Here is a 19,993-nt window from a genome sequence, read left to right on the forward strand (position 1 = left end):
TGTTTTTATTTCTATTAGAAATAGCTTGGGGAGGATAGAGTAGGATTTTAGGGCGATTTAGAATTGCCACTTATAGTCAAATGTGTTCTAAGTTGTATGTGCATGCAATGTCTTATTGAAACTTTGATTGCTGTTGGACTCTGAAAGCCGCCGCGCTTTGAAGACCTGTGTGTCTCACGGTGTTTGTACACCTGAGAGCAGACTCAGGTGAACTTAAAATTGGACTACTAGAACCACATGGTGGAATACTCATTATTCCTTTGTTTTCACTATTAGTATTTTTCCACTGCCACCTAAACGTTTTATGACCCTTTGTGTTTCACTGAGCTCCAACTTTGGGGGTTTTATGACTGCAGCCTGGTGGAGGCCGCTCCCAAAGCTTCGCCCAGTACCATATTTTCTCTTGTTTTTGCCATAACTGCTGGTTTGACTTTCATACACACTCAATGTTGTTTTATCCTGTTTAGTTAGTTATTTTACCCCTTTTGTGTAGAATTTTTACATGTTTGACTAGGTGAAAATTATGGAATCAGAATAGCGAGGTGTATCAGGGCTGTTGATTTAATAAATATTCACGTAGATAAAGAGAAAGCGTTTGTGCTTATTTTGAGCAAGAGTGATTTGTCTGTCAAAATAGGGTCAAAGTTCCCCTACCTTTGGTGAAGCGGTTGATTAAACGGTGACATCTAGTAATAGTTATCAATTATTACTGAGAATTTAATCATCGTAATTATCAAGGGCCTTTGTAAGTAATGACTTTTGGTTAAGAAATTTTTTTTTTTTCAAATTATGATTTTAAATTATAATTCTTGATAAATATTGATTAATCAATAATCATAATTCTTACATCGTATACATATTTTAATGGAAGCATAAGCGGATGAGGATTGTTTTTGTTCATCATTTTCTGCCTGAAACACAGGCCTTGAAGAACTAAAACGGGTCCCATGTGAGTAAATTTGCTCTTTAAAACAAACTTAGTGTATTTTTAATTGTTGAAGGCCCTGCTGTGTTAAAGTTAGCAGAGCCAATTCTGCTGTTCACAGTATTTCCATAAAGCGTGAATTAACTGCCCCCACACATTAGGTTGTATAATCCAACACTTAGTAAATGTACCCCAGTTATGGATCAGTCTAAAACATCAAGTTTAAATCCATTTGTTTTTATAGCACCAATTCACAGACAGCTCCCATTCAAATCATTGCATTTTGTACTTACACAATCTAATCATGCAGACTGATTCAGATTCAACTGCATACCATTTGGTTCCTCCCTTGTTTATTATATTCTTAGCCTAAGAATGTGGACTAATTTAATGAGGACTAATTTAATGTGAACTAATTTAATGGACTAAGTCCTAAGAATCTTAGGACTTAGTCCATTAAACAAATATGTTTGGGTGAAAAGCCAAAATTTTTTCAGGCAAATATCTCTTTCCCACCACAGTCTGTGCTCGCATGTCACATCATGAGTTAAAGCAGATATCACAGATACTGGTGTTAATACTAAAATCTTCTGCATAGACTGTTCTTCTGCCAAATCTTCATTAAGTAAAAGGTAAATATTGATTTGTGTCAGATGTTTCCAAAAACTAAATTCCTTCCTAATGATGAATAGAAATTAAACCCTTCTTGCACAGTGCAAGTAGTGGGAGGTGAACTTATACTTTTTCTATTAATTTCTCACCTGCATACATTTACTCTGAATGTCGTTTCAGTGGGAATAGATTTTGAGAGAAAGCTAGATGTATTTATCAAACTTCTGCAGACAGGTTAGTATAGACCCTGTCCAGTGGAGATTTTGGTATGGAAATTCTGGTGGGGCCCAGGCTATTCATACCAGAAAATCTGATAATATAATCCAAACATGAACATATAACACTGAACCTTACCCTCAATACAAATACAACTTGCTGTGCACAAATGCGTAATCACACAATAATGAAGATGTGACGACATAATTTATTCTATCAACAGTACCAAAGTGTTTAAGAATCCACGTTTTTTACTAACTAACAACTGCAAGCAGATTGTTCTATCAGAACCATATGAAGTGGTCGTATGAACACTGACAGCATACTCAACAAACAATGCTGCTGTCCATTGTGCTGAACGCATCACCTCCATCATTTGGAAGATTTGATTAATTGAATTAAACAATAAACCCAGCGGCAACAAAGTAATGTGTATTTTAAAGATACATTAGGAACCTGATAGAAAAAACATAATATTCTGAAAAACCCCTGCAGCAGTCAACAGCTGATAATTAAGCATAACAATATATTAGACTCACCAGTGAAGTTCATTTCTTGAAGAGGAAGGAAGCCCGACGGTCCTTCATGTGTGCAAACTTCTCTATGACCTTGCTGTTAAAGTCAAACAGTCCGTGGGTAAGGTCATTTTCAATGGATAGCATTGCCAGGGCATTCAGTCTTTGCTGTCCCATTGTACTCGTACTCGTCGTCTTCCGCTTTATCCGGGACCGGGTCGCGGGGGCAGCAGACTCAACAGAGACGCCCAGACGTCCCTCTCTCCAGACACCTCCTCCAGTTCCTCCAGGGGGAGCCCAAGGCGTTCCCAGGCCAGCCGAGAGACATAGTCCCTCCAGCGTGTCCTGGGCCGTCCCCTGGGCCTCCTCCCGGTGGGACGTGCCTGGAACACCTCCCAAGGAAGGCGTCCAGGAGGCATCCGGTATAGATGCCCGAGCCACCTCAACTGGCTCCTCTCGATGTGGAGGAGCAGCGGCTCTACTCCGAGCCCCTCCCGTATGGCCGAGCTCCTCACCCTATCTCTAAGGGAGTGCCCGGCCACCCTACGGAGGAAGCTCATTTCAGCCCTTGTATCCGGGATCTCGTTCTTTCGGTCATGACCCAAAGTTCATGGCCATAAGTGAGGGTAGGAACGTACACCAACCAGTAAATTGAGAGCTTTGCTTTTCGGCTCAGCTCTCTCTTCACCACAACGGACCGGCACAGCGCCCCCATTACTGTGGCAGCCGCACCGATCCGTCTGTTGATCTTCCGCTCCATTCTTCCCTCACTCGTGAACAAGACCCCGAGATACTTAAACTCCTCCACTTGAGGCAGGAACTCCCCTCCAACCTGAAGAGGACAAGCCACCCTTTTCCGGTCGAGTACCATGGCCTCGGACTTGGAGGAGCTGATCCTCATCCCAGCCGCTTCACACTCGGCTGCGAACCGCCACAGCGCATGCTGTAGGTCTTGGCTAGAGGGGACCAGCAGGACCACGTCATCTGCAAAAAGAAGAGACGAAATCCACTTGTCCCCAAACCCGACCCCCTCCGGCCCTTGGCTGCGTCTAGAAATCCTGTCCATAAAAGTTGTGAACGGGACCGGTGACAAAGGGCAGCCCTGCCGGAGTCCAACATGCACCGGGAACAGGTCCGACTTAGTGCCGGCAATGCGGACCAAACTCCTGCTCCGCTCGTACAGGGACCGGATGGCCCCTAGTAAAGGGCCCCCGATTCCATACTCCTGGAGCACCCCCCACAGGGCATCACGAGGGACACAGTCGAATGCCTTCTCCAGGTCCACAAAACACATGTGAACCAGTTGGGCAAACTCCCATGAACCCTCGAGCACCCTGTAGAGGGTATAGAGCTGGTCCAGTGTTCCACGGCCGGGACAAAAACCACACTGCTCCTCCTGAAGCCGAGGTTCGACTATCGGTCGGACTCTCCTCTCCAATACCCTGGCGTAGGCCTTACCAGGGAGGCTTCTTATGAAGGGGGACCACCACCCCAGTCTGCCAGTCCAGAGGCACTGTCCCCGACCGCCACGCAATGTTGAAGAGACGTGTCAACCATGACAGCCCTACAACATCCAGAGACTTGAGGTACTCAGGGCGGATCTCATCCACCCCCAAAGCCTTGCCACCGCGGAGCTTTTTAAGCACCTCGGTGACTTCAGCCTGGGTGATGAAAGAGTCCGACACCGAGTCCCCAGCCTCTGTTTCCACCACGGAATGCGTGATGGCAGGATTGAGGAGATCCTCGAAGTACTCCTTCCACCGCCCGATAATGTCCTCAGTCGAGGTCAGCAGGCTCCCGCCCCCACTATAAACAGTGTTGGCGAAGCACTGCTTTCCCCTCCTGAGGCGACGGACGGTTTGCCAGAATCGCTTCGAGGCCAACCGGTAGTCCTTCTCCATGGCCTCACCGAACTCCTCCCAGGCCCGTGTTTTTGCCTCTGCCACAGCCCGGGCCGCAGCACGCTTGGCCTCACGGTACCTGTCAGACGCCTCAGGAGTCCCACAAGCCAACCACAGCTGATAGGACTCCTTCTTCAGCTTAACAGCATCCCTTACTGCCGGTGTCCACCACCGGGTTCTGGGATTGCCGACGCGACAGGCACCGCAGACCTTACGGCCACTGCTACGGGCAGCAGCATCGACAATAGATGCGGAGAACATGGTCCACTCGGACTCTATGTCTCCAACATCCCCCGGGATCTGGTCGAAGCTCTCCTGGAGGTGGGAGTTGAATACATCCCTGGCCGAGGGCTCCGCCAGACGTTCCCAGCAGACCCTCACTATGCGCTTGGGCCTGCCAAGTCTGACTGGCTTTCTCCTCCTCCAGCGGATCCAACTCACCACCAGGTGATGATCAGTGGACAGCTCAGCCCCTCTCTTCACCCGAGTGTCCAAAACATGCGGCCGAAGATCTGATGATACGACAACAAAGTCGATCATCGACCTCCTGCCTAGGTTGTCCTGGTGCCAAGTCCACTGATGGACACCCTTATGTTTGAACATGGTGTTCGTTATGGACAAACCGTGACTAGCACAGAAGTCCAATAACAAAACACCACTCAGATTCAGATCGGGGAGGCCATTCCTCCCGATCACGCCTCTCCAGGTGTCACTGTCGTTCCCCACGTGGGCGTTGAAGTCCCCCAGCAGAATAATGGAGTCCCCGGGAGGGGCACTATCCAGCACCCCCGACAGAGACGCCAAGAAGGCCGGGTACTCCGCACTGCCACTCGGCCCGTAGGCTGAAATGATAGTCAGAGACCTCTCCCCAACCCGAAGGCGCAGGGATACGACCCTCTCATCCACTGGGGTAAACCCCAACACGAGACGGCTGAGCTGGGGGGCAACAAGCAAACCCACACCAGCCCGCCGCCTCTCCCCATGGGCCACTCCAGAGTAGAACAGAGTCCAACCCCTCTCAAGGAGATGGGTTCTAGAGCCCACGCTGTGCGTGGAGGCAAGCCCGACTATTTCTAGTCGATATCTCTCAACCTCCCGCACAAGCTCAGGCTCCTTCCCCCCCAGCGAGGTGACATTCCACGTCCCTAGAGCCAGCCTAAGCATCCGGGGATCAGGCCGCTGAGGTCTCCACCTTCGTCCGCCACCCAATCCTCTCTGCACCGGTCCCTCACGGTTCCCCCTGCAGGTGGTGGGCCCACTGGGGGATGGCCTCGCGTCTCTCATTCGGGCTTGGCTCGGCCAGGTCCCGCGAGGAGCAACCCGGCCACCAGGCGCTCTCCGACGAGTCCCGACCCCAGGCCTGGCTCCAGGGTGGGACCCCGGCTCCGCCATACCGGGCGACGTCACGTGCCTCGTGTCCCATTGTATTCCGTGTAAATGTTTTTATCCTTTTTAGAGTGGAGAAGTTTCTCTCAGATTCAGTGCTTGTCATTGGTGTTGTGATGATGATTTGGAGAAGTGTCACGGTTTCAGATAAGGCCTCTTGGAGGTTGTTTTCATTAATGGACTTCAATAAAGAAAGTGCGGTGTTGTCTTTCCTGAGTTCACTGTGCTGGTATAGGGACGTCAACTCGGTTTTCAGCTTTGCCTTATTTGTTATTGGCCATAGTTTAATGGCACATTCCAGTTCAGCTTCTGGAAATGACTGCACAAACTTGGAGAAAAGTGTGCAATCAATGGGTTTTGCTGCCATCAAATGGTCACTCCTAGAGAATCTCTCCTCCACTTGACTCATCACAGTGTCGCAGGCCTCTTTCATGACTGTAGCCGTGTTGGTTTTCCTCCTCTTACTTCCTTCTGGATTACTTTCATGCACAATCACATCAGCTCGTTCCCTAAGACGTCCTACATTTCTGTTGAAGGTTTTCATTGCGTGGTTGATGCATCAATGTCCCGTTTTTGCAGTACACTGTAAAATATGTCCACTTCTGGCATGAGCTCGGAAAAGAACTGCAAGAAGTGAAGGAACTTTGGTTCCTGCAGGTGTACAGACAGACCATAGGCCTCGCTGATGGTCACCCTGTCCCATCCCTCTGTTGTGCGAATGTGGTCCAAACACTTCTTAATCTCCTTGCGGCATTCCCACCCAGCATTAACAGTTTTGCTTTTGAAATTCCACCGCGTGGCTGGAGGTCTGGTGATGCGCCTATCTGATGTTTCGGCAAGAGCAGCTGTTCTCTTGGGTGAACAAGAGAAAAAGGTGGCGAAAGCTGACAGATCAGCAAAAAACACTTTTAATTCAGAAATCCTTGCTGAGCAGATTTGTTGAAGTGTTAAGTTTAACTGATGCGCGTAACAGTGCACAAAATGGGCGTTTGGATATTGCTCCTTCACAAGAGTCTGAACTCCACGCACACCTCCACTCATTACTGCAGCCCCGTCATATGTTTGCACTATGAGCCTGTCAGTCAGGTTCAGAGGCTCAAGAGATGAAAATATGGCATTTGATAAACCAGCAGCCGTTTTGTCTTTCACCTCAATAAATTCCCAAAACCTTTCTGTCACTGTGTCGTTTACCATATAGTGCAGCACGATGACCATTTGTGATTTACAACACATCGGTTGTCTCATCTGCCTCCACGGCAACAAAGGGTGCATTTGTCACCTGCCGAAAAACCTCATCCTTGTAAACACTGTACATACAATCTAAAAGTTCATTTTGAATGACTGCTGAGGTGCCCTTTCAATAGGGTTGAGCATCATAATGGCTCCTGAGTCTGGAGTCTCCCTCGCACATCTTCTCAAATATGCATTTAAAAATACCAGGATTTAAGTAACCAGCACACTCGTCATGTCCACGCAGGGCAATCTCACACTTTCCGCAAAGTTTTTTACAGGTTATAATTCAGCCAAGAACATACCTGTTTTCTTCAGTCTGTCGGTTATGTTGTTCAATACGACGCTGGTATGCCCTGTCAAGCTGCGATGCAACATTCGTTGTCCCTAGTAAAGCTAGCTTGATCGCATTATCCACATGTGATGCACCACTTTCGTGTTTTACCAGCCTTTCTGACAGATGTTTTAAATCTTTAAATCCGGTTGTCATCCAGACAGTTTCCCCTCCAAAGAGAAGACACGGAAAGCAGAACAGGGATTTTTTCAAAATGCTAGCCGTTAGCCACGTTTTTCTTTTGAACCACTCCTGGTTAAAGGATCTTGTTTTATCTTTACCTTCTTGAAAAATGGTAAAGTCATCTGGTCGATGTGGTCCCAAACGTTTAATTTCCAATTTCTCCTCAAATGGCATGGTGCAAAATCGAACGGTCGTTAAGTAGTCCACACGATTCATCATTAGTAGCCTACTGTATTTATATTTCGTATCAGTCCCTCATTAGCTAAAGAACAGCTGTCGCAAAGGGCATGCCCGCCGTTTTGTATCAACCAATGGGAACACTTTAGGGGCCCTGGCCGCCAGGCCCTACTTACGAAATTAAAGTGCACGTTGAGCACGCGCACGCGCAACAATTTGTCCAGCTCATAACAGTGCACGTACAGAGCCAACTCTGCTGTGCGAAAATTGGCGAGCAGCATAAGCACAGAGACAAATTCACACACTACTACACTATTACCTTAAGCTCAATCACATTATTGTGTCTGATTTATAAAATAAATTATAAAAATGTATATCTTATATCTGATTTATTAAAAAAACATATATCTTCTTGTACAAAACAGCCCCACTGGTGGGGCCGTGCACCACCAGTGGGGCCCAAGTGCAGACAGGAACATGGGATGAGCAGAATGATGGGTTATTAAAATTAAAAAGCAAACTTACAAAAGGCACCACATGCAGAACATAACGTGCAGCACATGGTAGCACAAAGGAAACACATGAAACGTAACATGAAAGGTAACGGGAAGATCCAGTAAAGAACAATGATAATCAAGGTGCTTAAATACTGATTGAAGAATGGAGAACGACATTTTATGCAAGCAGCATGCTCAATTTTATGGAGCAGCTGTGGCAGAATACAAGCAGGAAGACCGAGGGAGAGAAACTAACTAATACTAGGGAGCTGAACTAAGAAACAAAGACACTTCTAACCAAAGGAAAAGACTAAAACTGAACAGACAGAAATAGATCCAAAAGCACAAAGAACAGAACACAAGAATAAACTAAGAAAATATACACAAATTGAATATGCAAACACCTTTCTAATGAGCACAAGGAAATGAACTGAATAAGGCAAGACCTGAAGAACATAATAATAAACAAGGAAATTATCAAAACACAAACACAATAGAAACCTAAACATCTGTGGATCATAACTGTTCAAGTGCTTTCTTCTGCTTAAGATGGAATTTATTGTGGATCTTATATAATCCAAACAGTGTCAAGATTATACATACAGGTTTAAATATATAGGTCCTTCTCAAAATATTAGCATGTTGTGATAAAGTTCATTATTTTCCATAATGTCATGATGAAAATTTAACATTCATATATTTTAGATTCATTGCACACTAACTGAAATATTTCAGGTCTTTTATTGTCTTAATATGGATGATTTTGGCATACAGCTCATGAAAACCCAAAATTCCTATCTCACAAAATTAGCATATCATTAAAAGGGTCTCTAAACGAGCTATGAACCTAATCATCTGAATCAACGAGTTAACTCTAAACACCTGCAAAAGATTCCTGAGGCCTTTAAAACTCCCAGCCTGGTTCATCACTCAAAACCCCTATCATGGGTAAGACTGCCGACCTGACTGCTGTCCAGAAGGCCACTATTGACACCCTCAAGCAAGAGGGTAAGACACAGAAAGAAATTTCTGAACGAATAGGCTGTTCCCAGAGTGCTGTATCAAGGCACCTCAGTGGGAAGTCTGTGGGAAGGAAAAAGTGTGGCAGAAAACGCTGCACAACGAGAAGAGGTGACCGGACCCTGAGGAAGATTCTGGAGAAGGACCGATTCCAGACCTTGGGGGACCTGCGGAAGCAGTGGACTGAGTCTGGAGTAGAAACATCCAGAGCCACCATGCACAGGCGTGTGCAGGAAATGGGCTACAGGTGCCGCATTCCCCAGGTGAAGCCACTTTTGAACCAGAAACAGCGGCAGAAGCGCCTGACCTGGGCTACAGAGAAGCAGCACTGGACTGTTGCTCAGTGGTCCAAAGTACTTTTTTCGGATGAAAGCAAATTCTGCATGTCATTCGGAAATCAAGGTGCCAGAGTCTGGAGGAAGACTGGGGAGAAGGAAATGTCAAAATGCCAGAAGTCCAGTGTCAAGTACCCACAGTCAGTGATGGTCTGGGGTGCCGTGTCAGCTGCTGGTGTTGGTCCACTGTGTTTTATCAAGGGCAGGGTCAATGCAGCTAGCTATCAGGAGATTTTGGAGCACTTCATGCTTCCATCTGCTGAAAACCTTTATGGAGATGAAGATTTCATTTTTCAGCATGACCTGGCACCTGCTCACAGTGCCAAAACCACTGGTAAATGGTTTACTGACCATGGTATCACTGTGCTCAATTGGCCTGCCAACTCTCCTGACCTGAACCCCATAGAGAATCTGTGGGATATTGTGAAGAGAACGTTGAGAGACTCAAGACCCAACACTCTGGATGAGCTAAAGGCCGTTATCGAAGCATCCTGGGCCTCCATAAGACCTCAGCAGTGCCACAGGCTGATTGCCTCAATGCCACGCCACATTGAAGCAGTCATTTCTGCCAAAGGATTCCCAACCAAGTATTGAGTGCATAACTGTACATGATTATTTGAAGGTTGACGTTTTTTGTATTAAAAACAGTTTTCTTTTATTGGTCGGATGAAATATGCTAATTTTGTGAGATAGGAGTTTTGGGTTTTCATGAGCTGTATGCCAAAATCATCCGTATTAAGACAATGAAAGACCTGAAATATTTCAGTTAGTGTGCAATGAATCTAAAATATATGAATGTTAAATTTTCATCATGACATTATGGAAAATAATGAACTTTATCACAATATGCTAATATTTTGAGAAGGACCTGTAACTTGTTTGGAATGGACAAATAATTTTAACTGTAGGTTTCTGGACCTGCCATGACCTTAACTCTATTGAAACTGTGTAGTCTTTCCATAAAAGTGCAGTCTGTGTCATTAAAGCCACCAATTAAAACTAGGTATACTGAAGCCATTTAAGGTGTTTTATAGTAAGAAAAACCAAAGAAAAACTAAAGACTTCATCTCAGATCAATTTTCTTTATTTTTACTTTTGTCTAAATGCATTCATATTATAAATTAAGTTTTGCATAAACTTTTTTTTCCCCAAGAAAGAACTGTGAAAAAGTGAAAATCCCTCTCTTTCCGTTGAGTTGCTGTTCAACTATGTTTCTCACAGTTTTAACAGTTTTTTTTCTTGTTCTCAATTTCATGCCAAGATTTCCATTTTATGTGACACACCATTTGTGGGAGTGCATCCTTTCATATGGATTCAATCTGGTGTGAGCTAATGAGTTTCGCAGGTGGCTGGAGTTGCGTGCTTCACTGTAGTTGGAAAGAGAGGGAAGACCCCGCAGTTTGGGTGAGGTAACTATTGCCTGTACTGTTATGAAGAGTATGGATGCAGCGGTAAAAATTTTGAGATTTATTCTTTCTTTTTTTTTTACCGCTACTTCCACATTAGTATTCTGTTTGAGAATCAGTAAAGCACTGCTCCTGCTATCCGTGATGCAAAGATGGAAGATAATTGAAAAATGATTTCATATCTGTACAGAAATGATGAACTGCTGTTATGAAGCTTCTGTTTAAACAATGAAACTGGGTTAGTCCACAGCTGTTTCAAGGCCATTACAAAATAAAATGGATAGCTAAAACCTTCGGGAGAAAAAAGAAAAAATAAGAAGGGAAAAATGAAGTATTCTGCGTCAGAGTGAAGAGTGGACTGAAGTCATCCTAATCTTTTCAACTCAGAGATACAAAATGTGTGGATCTGTAGCTGTGTTTGTGGGACACTGTAGGGATCACTAGGGCCTTCTGGGGCTTAAGCTGTTGTTGAAGACCCAAATACATGCCATACAGCATAGTTTTGCACTTAGTTGCTTCATAGATTTCTATAAAGAATTGTCCAAACAAACCACTCCTTTTTAAGTTTAAGACAGATGTAAAGGCTACATGGTGAAACTTTCTGAAATAGGGTGTACAAAGACTGAGGTGACCCATCACTGTAGTTCAAAATATGAGAAAGTACAAAAATAGTTTGAACCTTCTGAGAAAGGTAGTTGCATTGTCTACAGAGATGTGTCGTCTGTTCATTTAGATTATTACTTAGCATGAACCAGAAGGAAGACGTCCGCACATACCAGAAAGCTTGAACTCACTGCAGCAAAGTTGCTCTTTTTTGTTTCATGTTGTTTTATCCCTTTGAGTTTCACACTGCTGCTGTTATGGAATGTGATTGATGTTGACAGCCATTTGGAAAATCTACCTTTAAGGTAAGATTCTACATACTTTACAGGGAATGCACACAGATAATAATTAGTAATGCTAATCGGGTGAATTGCTCTTATAAGACTCTAATCATTTTCTTTCTCACACATAGCAACGGTTCCTCTGCTCTATATAGCACTGAAATAATTAATCCTTAAACACAGAAAGATCCTTAAGGCACCTGTATAATGACAATGAATGAATAAATTATTTAACAAACTAGCACATCACAGCATTTGGATTGTATTGGTTGCATTCCAGTGGAAAAAGCCCTGTAACCTGATCATGTTCTGAATCCATTTGTTTTTAATATTTTTATTTGAAGCCTATAGGTCCTACAGAGAAATCATCTAAACTTTTTGTGGAAATCAGCCACCAAATCACAGGTTTATTATAGCAAATGTTCATAATAAACAACAATAGATTAAGTCTTTCTCCTTGTTGTCAAGTAAAAATGTGTGACAGCAAAACATGTCAAGGCTTCATTACATGAACACATTTGACCCTACATTGTACTGCAGTTCTGAGTGTTTTAGAATAAAAAATTTGTGCAGATGTAGGTCAGTCTTGCTGGCTTTGAGGTGCTCTGCCAGATGTTTGATGGTTAACTCAAGTGTTCAGGAAGTTGCAAGACAAATTATAGCTTTGGAAAAGGCTTCATGTGTGCATCTGTGTTTTCATGCTCATTTCAGCAGACACAGATCAGTCTGTTTAACAGGAGAGAAATATGTCCTTTCTATCACAGCACAGCATAAAAATAGCACCTGGGTCAGGCTTTTAGTACTGAGGCAGAGTACAAAACTTATGATAGACAAAACTGTTACATACCAAGTCATCTCATCAAAAGTATTAAGTATAGCCTCAGCTGTATCTAATACTTTTTAACACATAAAACAAGTTTTAAATAACAGTCTATTCAGGAAAACCTTGACTACAGTTAAAAATAAGAATCAGGCCAGGCATCACACCAGAAAAAAAAGAAACACGTTTTTTTTAATCTTAACATTTTCTTTGTTAGTGTTGCTCTCACTTCAGTTTAATCTTTACTGTTAACGATAAACCTATATTTCTTTTCAAATGTATCCATTGCCCTGTAATATGTTTAATATAATATAATCTCGCCAAAGAAAATACTGCATGATTGTGAACTGGAAGGTCAAGGATACATGGTTTTCAAAAACTCTAGCAAACAAAAATCTGAAAATGTTTGGCATGAATTTATAAGTACTGGGATGCATTACCCCTGTGAGTGAAGATGCAAACATAGCATCAGTCAGTGCCAAAGTACGAAGGTTACATTTCAGGGACCTAGATGAAGGTACTCCTAAGGCGTTTATGTTGTACTTATAGACAATGACTAAAAAAAAAAATTATTACAAAAATAGCCCTGTTTTGTGCTTTGGTGGTGTGAATGAATAACTAATTTTAAAGTGCCTGTGGCATCAAACGTTTATGAAAAATCCAATATATATGTTTATGGAAGGGAAACAGTGCTAAAATATTTTAAAAAGTAAATTCATGCCACTGAAATGAACAGTTGTTGAGATATATGGTCATAAATTTCACTAAAAAGGCATTTCCAGACTACTCCTTTGTGCTCTTTTATGACGTCAAAGGGGAACCCCCACACATAAACCGACCAGTAGCGGCAGGCCCATAGGGGGCGCTGGGGTGTGCCTCTTTGTAATATGAAATGTATATAAACTACACCTACTAATATTCATTCACCAGTGAATTCCCACAGACAGACTCATATGTTTCTAACATGGGGCACTGTTCAGGGTGCCCCAGCGGTACAGCTGAATAGCCAATCGTGTGCAGTTGCTAGGGCAAATTAATGAATATATTTGGCCAATCAGTGTCACAGAATTTCATGGCCTTGGGGCACTGAAAATAACGCCCCTCGCAGGTAAAAAAAAAGCGCTTGTGTGTGTCAATCAGAGGGATGATGGGGAACCTACCGAGCGAGGTGTAGCTTCAGTGGAGGACTCACAGATGGTGGCAGAGGCAGGCATGAACATAGACAAGCCGGGTAAACAGGCGAGGACATGGACAGGTTTGGCAGAACAGGCTCGGCATGAACAGAGTGATAAACAGAGAATGGAATGTTTCCACTGGGAATGAACAGAACAGCAGTGTATACAGTATAAAGTGCATGGCAAAGGAGAAACAGGGAGACTGGCATGGTGTAGGTTGGACCAAATGAAGCTGATTGCTTTGACAGAGCCAGAGAATGAAAACAAAACATGGCTGGAACAAAGCAGAAGTCCAAGGACACAAAAAATCTTACAGAACATAAACCAGAAAGCACTATGAACAAAAATACAACAATCATAGAAAAATAAACCTAAGCAATGAACTGAAACACCACCTGGAAAACAACGATCAGTAGCAAGACCCAAAATCCAACTCTGAGAACAAAATAAGAGAAGAACCCAAAACTCAAACACCCCCAAATCATGACAATAACTCCTAATTCAGGCACACAGGCTCAATAATTTCCTTTTCACTGGATTTTAATCTGGTTTTCATTCAACACTGTATTGTTCAAAATGGAACATTTGTTGAGATAATCAGTTACAACTTTTACTGATAAATGGGCAACCACCATCCTGTAGTTGCCACGATGATCCATTTAGGATATCTACGGCATTATATTTCTGACATCTCCTCACACTCAATCCCTCCTCGGCTTCCTCAGAACCATTCTTTTAAAACTCACATTTTTTCTGTACTGCAAATCTCATGCTCTGCTCCAATGATTTATGGCAAAACCACCATTCACTTTGGTTTATGAAGCTTTACGTTTATGTTATGAACAATGATTATGAAAAGGAAAGCTCACAAGTGTCACAAGGCTGTTCCCAACATCACACTTTGTGATATAAAGAAAACTGATCTGTTGGAAACTGAGTTGAAAATCTAGAAGAGCTATAGGAAAGTGTGCAACAAGTCAATTTCATTAGTCAACAGAATGGCCTGTCAACAGACGGGTCTTCCTATCTACAATACTTTCAGTCAAGTCCTAGTGATGAAGCTGTATTGTTGTCTTAGTAAAATGTCTGCAGTTTGAGATGAAGAGAGCATTGTGTAGCACTTGCCAATGTAATAACTAGTTAACTGAAGGTTCATGTTGCTGCACTACATTTTCTCTGTCATATTTGTGGTGCTGAGCCTTTGCTCCTGCTTCAACTCCAACCAAAAATATCTTCACCAAATAAATGATCCAGTCTCAGTTCCAAAAGAAGAAAAGAAATTGCACCATGCTCAGGCTCCATGCAGAAAGAGATCAGTATATGCTACACTTCCCGAGGAATAAGGCTCCCAGCTCCGGAGAAGTGTGCTGGATGCTAGCGACATTTGATTTAGTATTATAAACTAATTTAAATGGTTTTTTAGTTGTGATATTGAAATCAATCTAATGTCTACGTATTTGTGTTTGATTGTAAAAAAAACAGAAGAATACATTGTCTATTGATGAAATCTTGTAAATATGAGATATTGTCAATATTTGAATATTGATGAAATCTCATCTATATTTAAGAGATATCTCGTGTAGTCAAAGAGTAGCCCTGTTATGGTCTTTAGTAATAAAGAGGACAGAGGACGAGAAAAGCAGCAGTAATTAACCTATGTGTTGAGAACTAAGAAAGCAGTTGGGGCATGATTGCTTACACACTGACATTAGGTATTACAGATATGTTGCCATGCAGTGCACAAAAAAAAATTTGAAGGGTGCCAAGAAACTGTAGGGCGGTCTTTATCTGGTGTGAAAAGGGATTTAAGAGCACAGTGGAATGGCTCCCTTCACCCTCTAATTTTGCCTGCTGTAAAAAGAGATGGATGAATAGATAACATCTCACAGCTTTACAACCGTCATGTTGAAGTAGACTTGCGCAATGACTTCATCCCTTTACACAGCATACTGCTCCAGTCACAACCTTACGCCTGCATTAAGATAAAAAATCAAAGGGTAAGTTTGCTGAAAGAGCTCTTTAATGCGGTGACAGCCAAAATAAAGACATGCATATTCTTTCCTGCTAAGTTTAACGCTGATTGATGTTTTTTGGCAGTAAACCAAACAGGGTATATTGGTCAATATACTTGAAGGTGCTGATTGAGGGCCCCAGAGGAGAAAGAAAATCAGTCACGTGTGCATTTCACATTTAGACATGCCTACTCTGTCATTTTACCCTTAAATAAAATATGCATCTACTTATCATTATACATGACATCACCTTCCAAACAAACAGGCATGAAACGGGACAGGGTTATAAATCACTCATATAAAGTTCACCTTAATTTACATCTGTCCCTTTTGGAACAAGATTTTATGCAAGACATAATAACCAATTGAAACAAGAGTTGGATCCAAATGTATTATTTGGTTTAGGTACATTTGGTAATGAGAAAAAATATTTTTCTTACAGTTTGCAATAAAAAGAGCAAGCTAGAAGATTGATGAGATTGATCATCATATTTTACTGATTCAAAAATCCAAAGCTTTGAAAATGTCCTTAACTGGTCATTGGGATGCTTCTCACTGAGGAATGGAAAGATTGCCCAGTTCCCACAGTTTTTACTATGTTCTGCCGTTTATCCTTCTACAACCCCAATTCCAATTAACTTGGTACATTGCATAAACGTTACAGATGTTTTGGAATGTGTTGCAAGCCTCAATTTCAATATGAGTGAATATTTGCAAAACAGTAATTATTTCATTAGTTTTAACAATATCTTTTTTGTAATGTATTCAGTTGGATATAGGTTGAAAAGGATTTACAAATTGTATTCCGTTTTTATTTGCTTTTTATGGAATGTCCCTTGATTGGAATTGGGGTTTTATTTGGGCCACATTTCTATAAAGTTTCTGTAAGACTCTATGTCCTTGACTCACCGTGGAGATGCACTCAATTCTAGACGCACACTTGGTGATCCAAAGTTAAGTTCATCCACACCTTCAAAACCCTGTGCCATAAGTAACAGCACCTTCTATCCCTTGAGTGACTACAGGCCCATATAAACAGCTATTTGTGGGGATACTTCACTATTCTAGTTGATCTCAAGGTGGTTCTGATGACAGAACCTCAAAACCAAAAATATCTCCTTTCCCAATTCGACCCTCTTAAAATAGAGTTAGGTATTACAATCCAGAATCAGGCCAAAAAAATCAATTTCTCTTCAGCGTCTGAGAACCTGATAAGCTCTTGGACTTTTAATCAGTGTTTTGCCTGCTTGTCATTAACTGAGTCTTCATTAGGTGTTGTGTAGATCAGAATTAGATTTATTTTGTATGCCAATTAAGTTTGTTTCTTTGGTATTATGTAATCATCGATATAAATTGTTTTGTTTTTTAAATCATATACAAAGGTGTTATTCCATTCAACTATATTTTATAAACAAATTGTTTCTCAAGTTTTTAATATTCCTTTTTAATTTGAGTTTAACAGTGCTGGCCCTGTTTTATTTTATATGATAAACAATACTTTCTACTTATAGAAGGGAAATATTCCTCTGTAGTAATATTATTCTGTGTGCACTCATAAGCATGATCATCATAGACGAACCAGACCATGAGCCTGGAATGTTGTTCATTGGAAGACAAGCAAATTTGTTCTACAAAATTGTTTCCCAATGCATTGTGTCACGACCTTCACTCCAGGGACTATTCCTGAATTCCCAGCCAGAACCTGGACATCAGTCATAATTTATTCTTTAAAAGAAAGTGTCACGGATTGAAGAAACTCTGGCTTCAGTTGTGGGTTTTCTGACCACTAAACCTGCCCCTCCTGGGACGTGTATCAATCCGAAACACAGTAAAAACTCCCAGGGAAACCTGCCAGCAAAGGCAAAGTTCCAAACCATAGAGTAGCTCTGAGTGTGTGTGGCTGGGAAGTACCATATCAGTTCCCTCTCAACTTTGCAATGAACATAAGTAATGGATTTTATTTAGAGACATCACCTAGCTTCAGTCTGAATTTCCTTTGTGCGCTAGATTAGTTGTACAGCTAACAAGCCAGATAGGGTTTAGGGTTTTTGCTTTCTCCAATGTCATTTTATTATTAACCACTGGGGAATAATAAAGAAATATGACATAAATCTTTATGTCCCATGAGACAAAAACTGGACTATGCTTTGACTTTCTGCTTTAAGAAGAACCATTACTTGAACCATGTAAGTGTGTCAGGCACAAATAATTGAGTTTATTAATACTTGTGTTCTGATGTTTGAATCTGATTCTTTTTGGTTTGAGTACTTTATCATATTTAGTACCTTCTAAAATTTGTTGGTGTTCTTTAGTATTTAAATTGATAATAATTTACCTAAACAATTTTTTTGCAAATTGCTGCACTGCTTTCATTGGTTAATTGCAGATTATACAGCTATATCACTAGAGGTCACAACTTCTTTTTTTGCAACAAGAGTCTCCAACCCACAACATCTGGAAAAAGATGTTGCTGCTGCAGTGGGTGGGACAACCTGTTATTAGGTTTAGGGGACAGTTACTTTTTATATTTGGTCAGGTTGGTTTGAATAGGTTTCTTCTCCTACTAAATGTGCCTTTTGAAAATTGTATTTACTCTGTTTATCTTTATCTGTTATTAAAACGTGTTTCTTATGAAATATTTAAGTGGGACAAAGGAAACAAAAATAAAATAAATCTGTAAGGGGGCACATACTTTTTCACAGTACTCTAGGTCATCACAGGACATTACTTTCAGTGCATTTTATTTTATTTTTTTCTAAAGTTGCATGTCTGTGTGAATGTTTTCCTCAATGAGTCACCAGGGATGAGTTGTGGAACCATATACTCCGAGGGGATTATCGTCCAGTAAAGTTTCTGGGAACAAGGAATCAATCATCAAGTAAACATCTCTGTATGTTGATCCCAGGGCTACAACAAAAGACAGCCACAAAGGAAATAAGTTAACAATCCTTCCAGAATAAAACATTAGAACAAATGCCCCCCTGTTCATTCATATAACCTAGAGTATGAAAATGACATGGCACTATGGCCCAATGACACTGGCCACTAGACCGAACAAGGACCCATGTTTTTCTTACCACCACTCACAGTAAGGGTGGGACGTGGGGGTGTTGCATCACCTTGTCCTTTTGTCACATCGGTGGGAAGTAGTCGCAACATACGTTTCAATTCTGCTGAAAGTTAAATTACTGGCCATCAGCTACTGGAGAAATGACAATACACAAGCTAATGAACATGAAATGGAGTCCACATCAGTTGGTATCAGACTGTCCATGGGCTGCCTGGTTTTAGGCCACGGAATCAGTTGAACTAGAGGAAAAGCATAAGGAGCATCTTTGGCCATGGACTGTGAGGGAAGGTGTCCACTCCTAACGGTGGATTCGCCTGTGTCTCAGTGAGAACCACAGCTGGCTCTGTTCCAGGTCTGAGAGGTCAGGTCGGGATGGAGGCTCCAGTCCCCTTGCTGTGGACAGTCCCCTGGGGCAAGATGTTCCCTCCTCTGTTCAGAACACCGGGAAAGTACACTGCTCTGATGGAGAGGATTTGTGCACGCCCAGTATAACAGAATAAATAGAAAAAGTTATTATACAAACTAAAGCACACAAAATTCTTCCCCTCAGATATTTCCAAAGTCAACCTCCCTTTGCTCACTCACAAAGCAGAAGCTGTACTTTGTTGAGGTCCAGGCTATCAGTCAAGTCTCTGTGAATGTGTAGGAAGAGGGGGTTATTAAGATGTGGTTATATCAAATATTATTGCATGTGTATGTTATAGGCTATTATTATATCATAAATACCCCCAACAACAATCTTAGAAAATGCCAACAAGAATATACTTACTCACCAAAACTTGCGCATACCATCAGTCAGAGCAACAGCAGCTGAAATGTGTATTTAATATTGATTTCGGTAACAAACACGCCGTGTTGGTCTGTCCTATAACAAAAGGGTGGAAAGGCAAATCTTACCCACTGTTAAGTAGAGTAGAGGATCTGTGATACTGTGGGTCTGTTTCTCATCCAAATACCCTGTGAATCCTGTTAGAGTTCATGAAATACCAGGAGATCTTATTTACAAATGTGGTGGGCCCAGCCACTAAACTGAAAATAGGTCATCCCTGAGTCTTTCAAAACCTGACTACATTCTGGCTTCACAGTGTTCAAATCAGTGACTATGTTGCTTAATATTGTTTGCCAGCCTTGTTCTTTTTTGTCATGTATAATTACAGTAGCATTGTTTTAAGTGACTAAAACAATATACTGCTGCTGCCTTACTTGTACTGTCTGAAAGCTCAAACTACGAACCTTGGAGACCCTTTTTGTTTTTGTTTAAGAAGATATAAATCCCTAATCTCATATTCAGTAAA

The sequence above is a fragment of the Girardinichthys multiradiatus genome, chromosome 11 (genome assembly GCF_021462225.1).
Source record: "Girardinichthys multiradiatus isolate DD_20200921_A chromosome 11, DD_fGirMul_XY1, whole genome shotgun sequence".
Lineage (NCBI taxonomy): Eukaryota > Metazoa > Chordata > Actinopteri > Cyprinodontiformes > Goodeidae > Girardinichthys > Girardinichthys multiradiatus.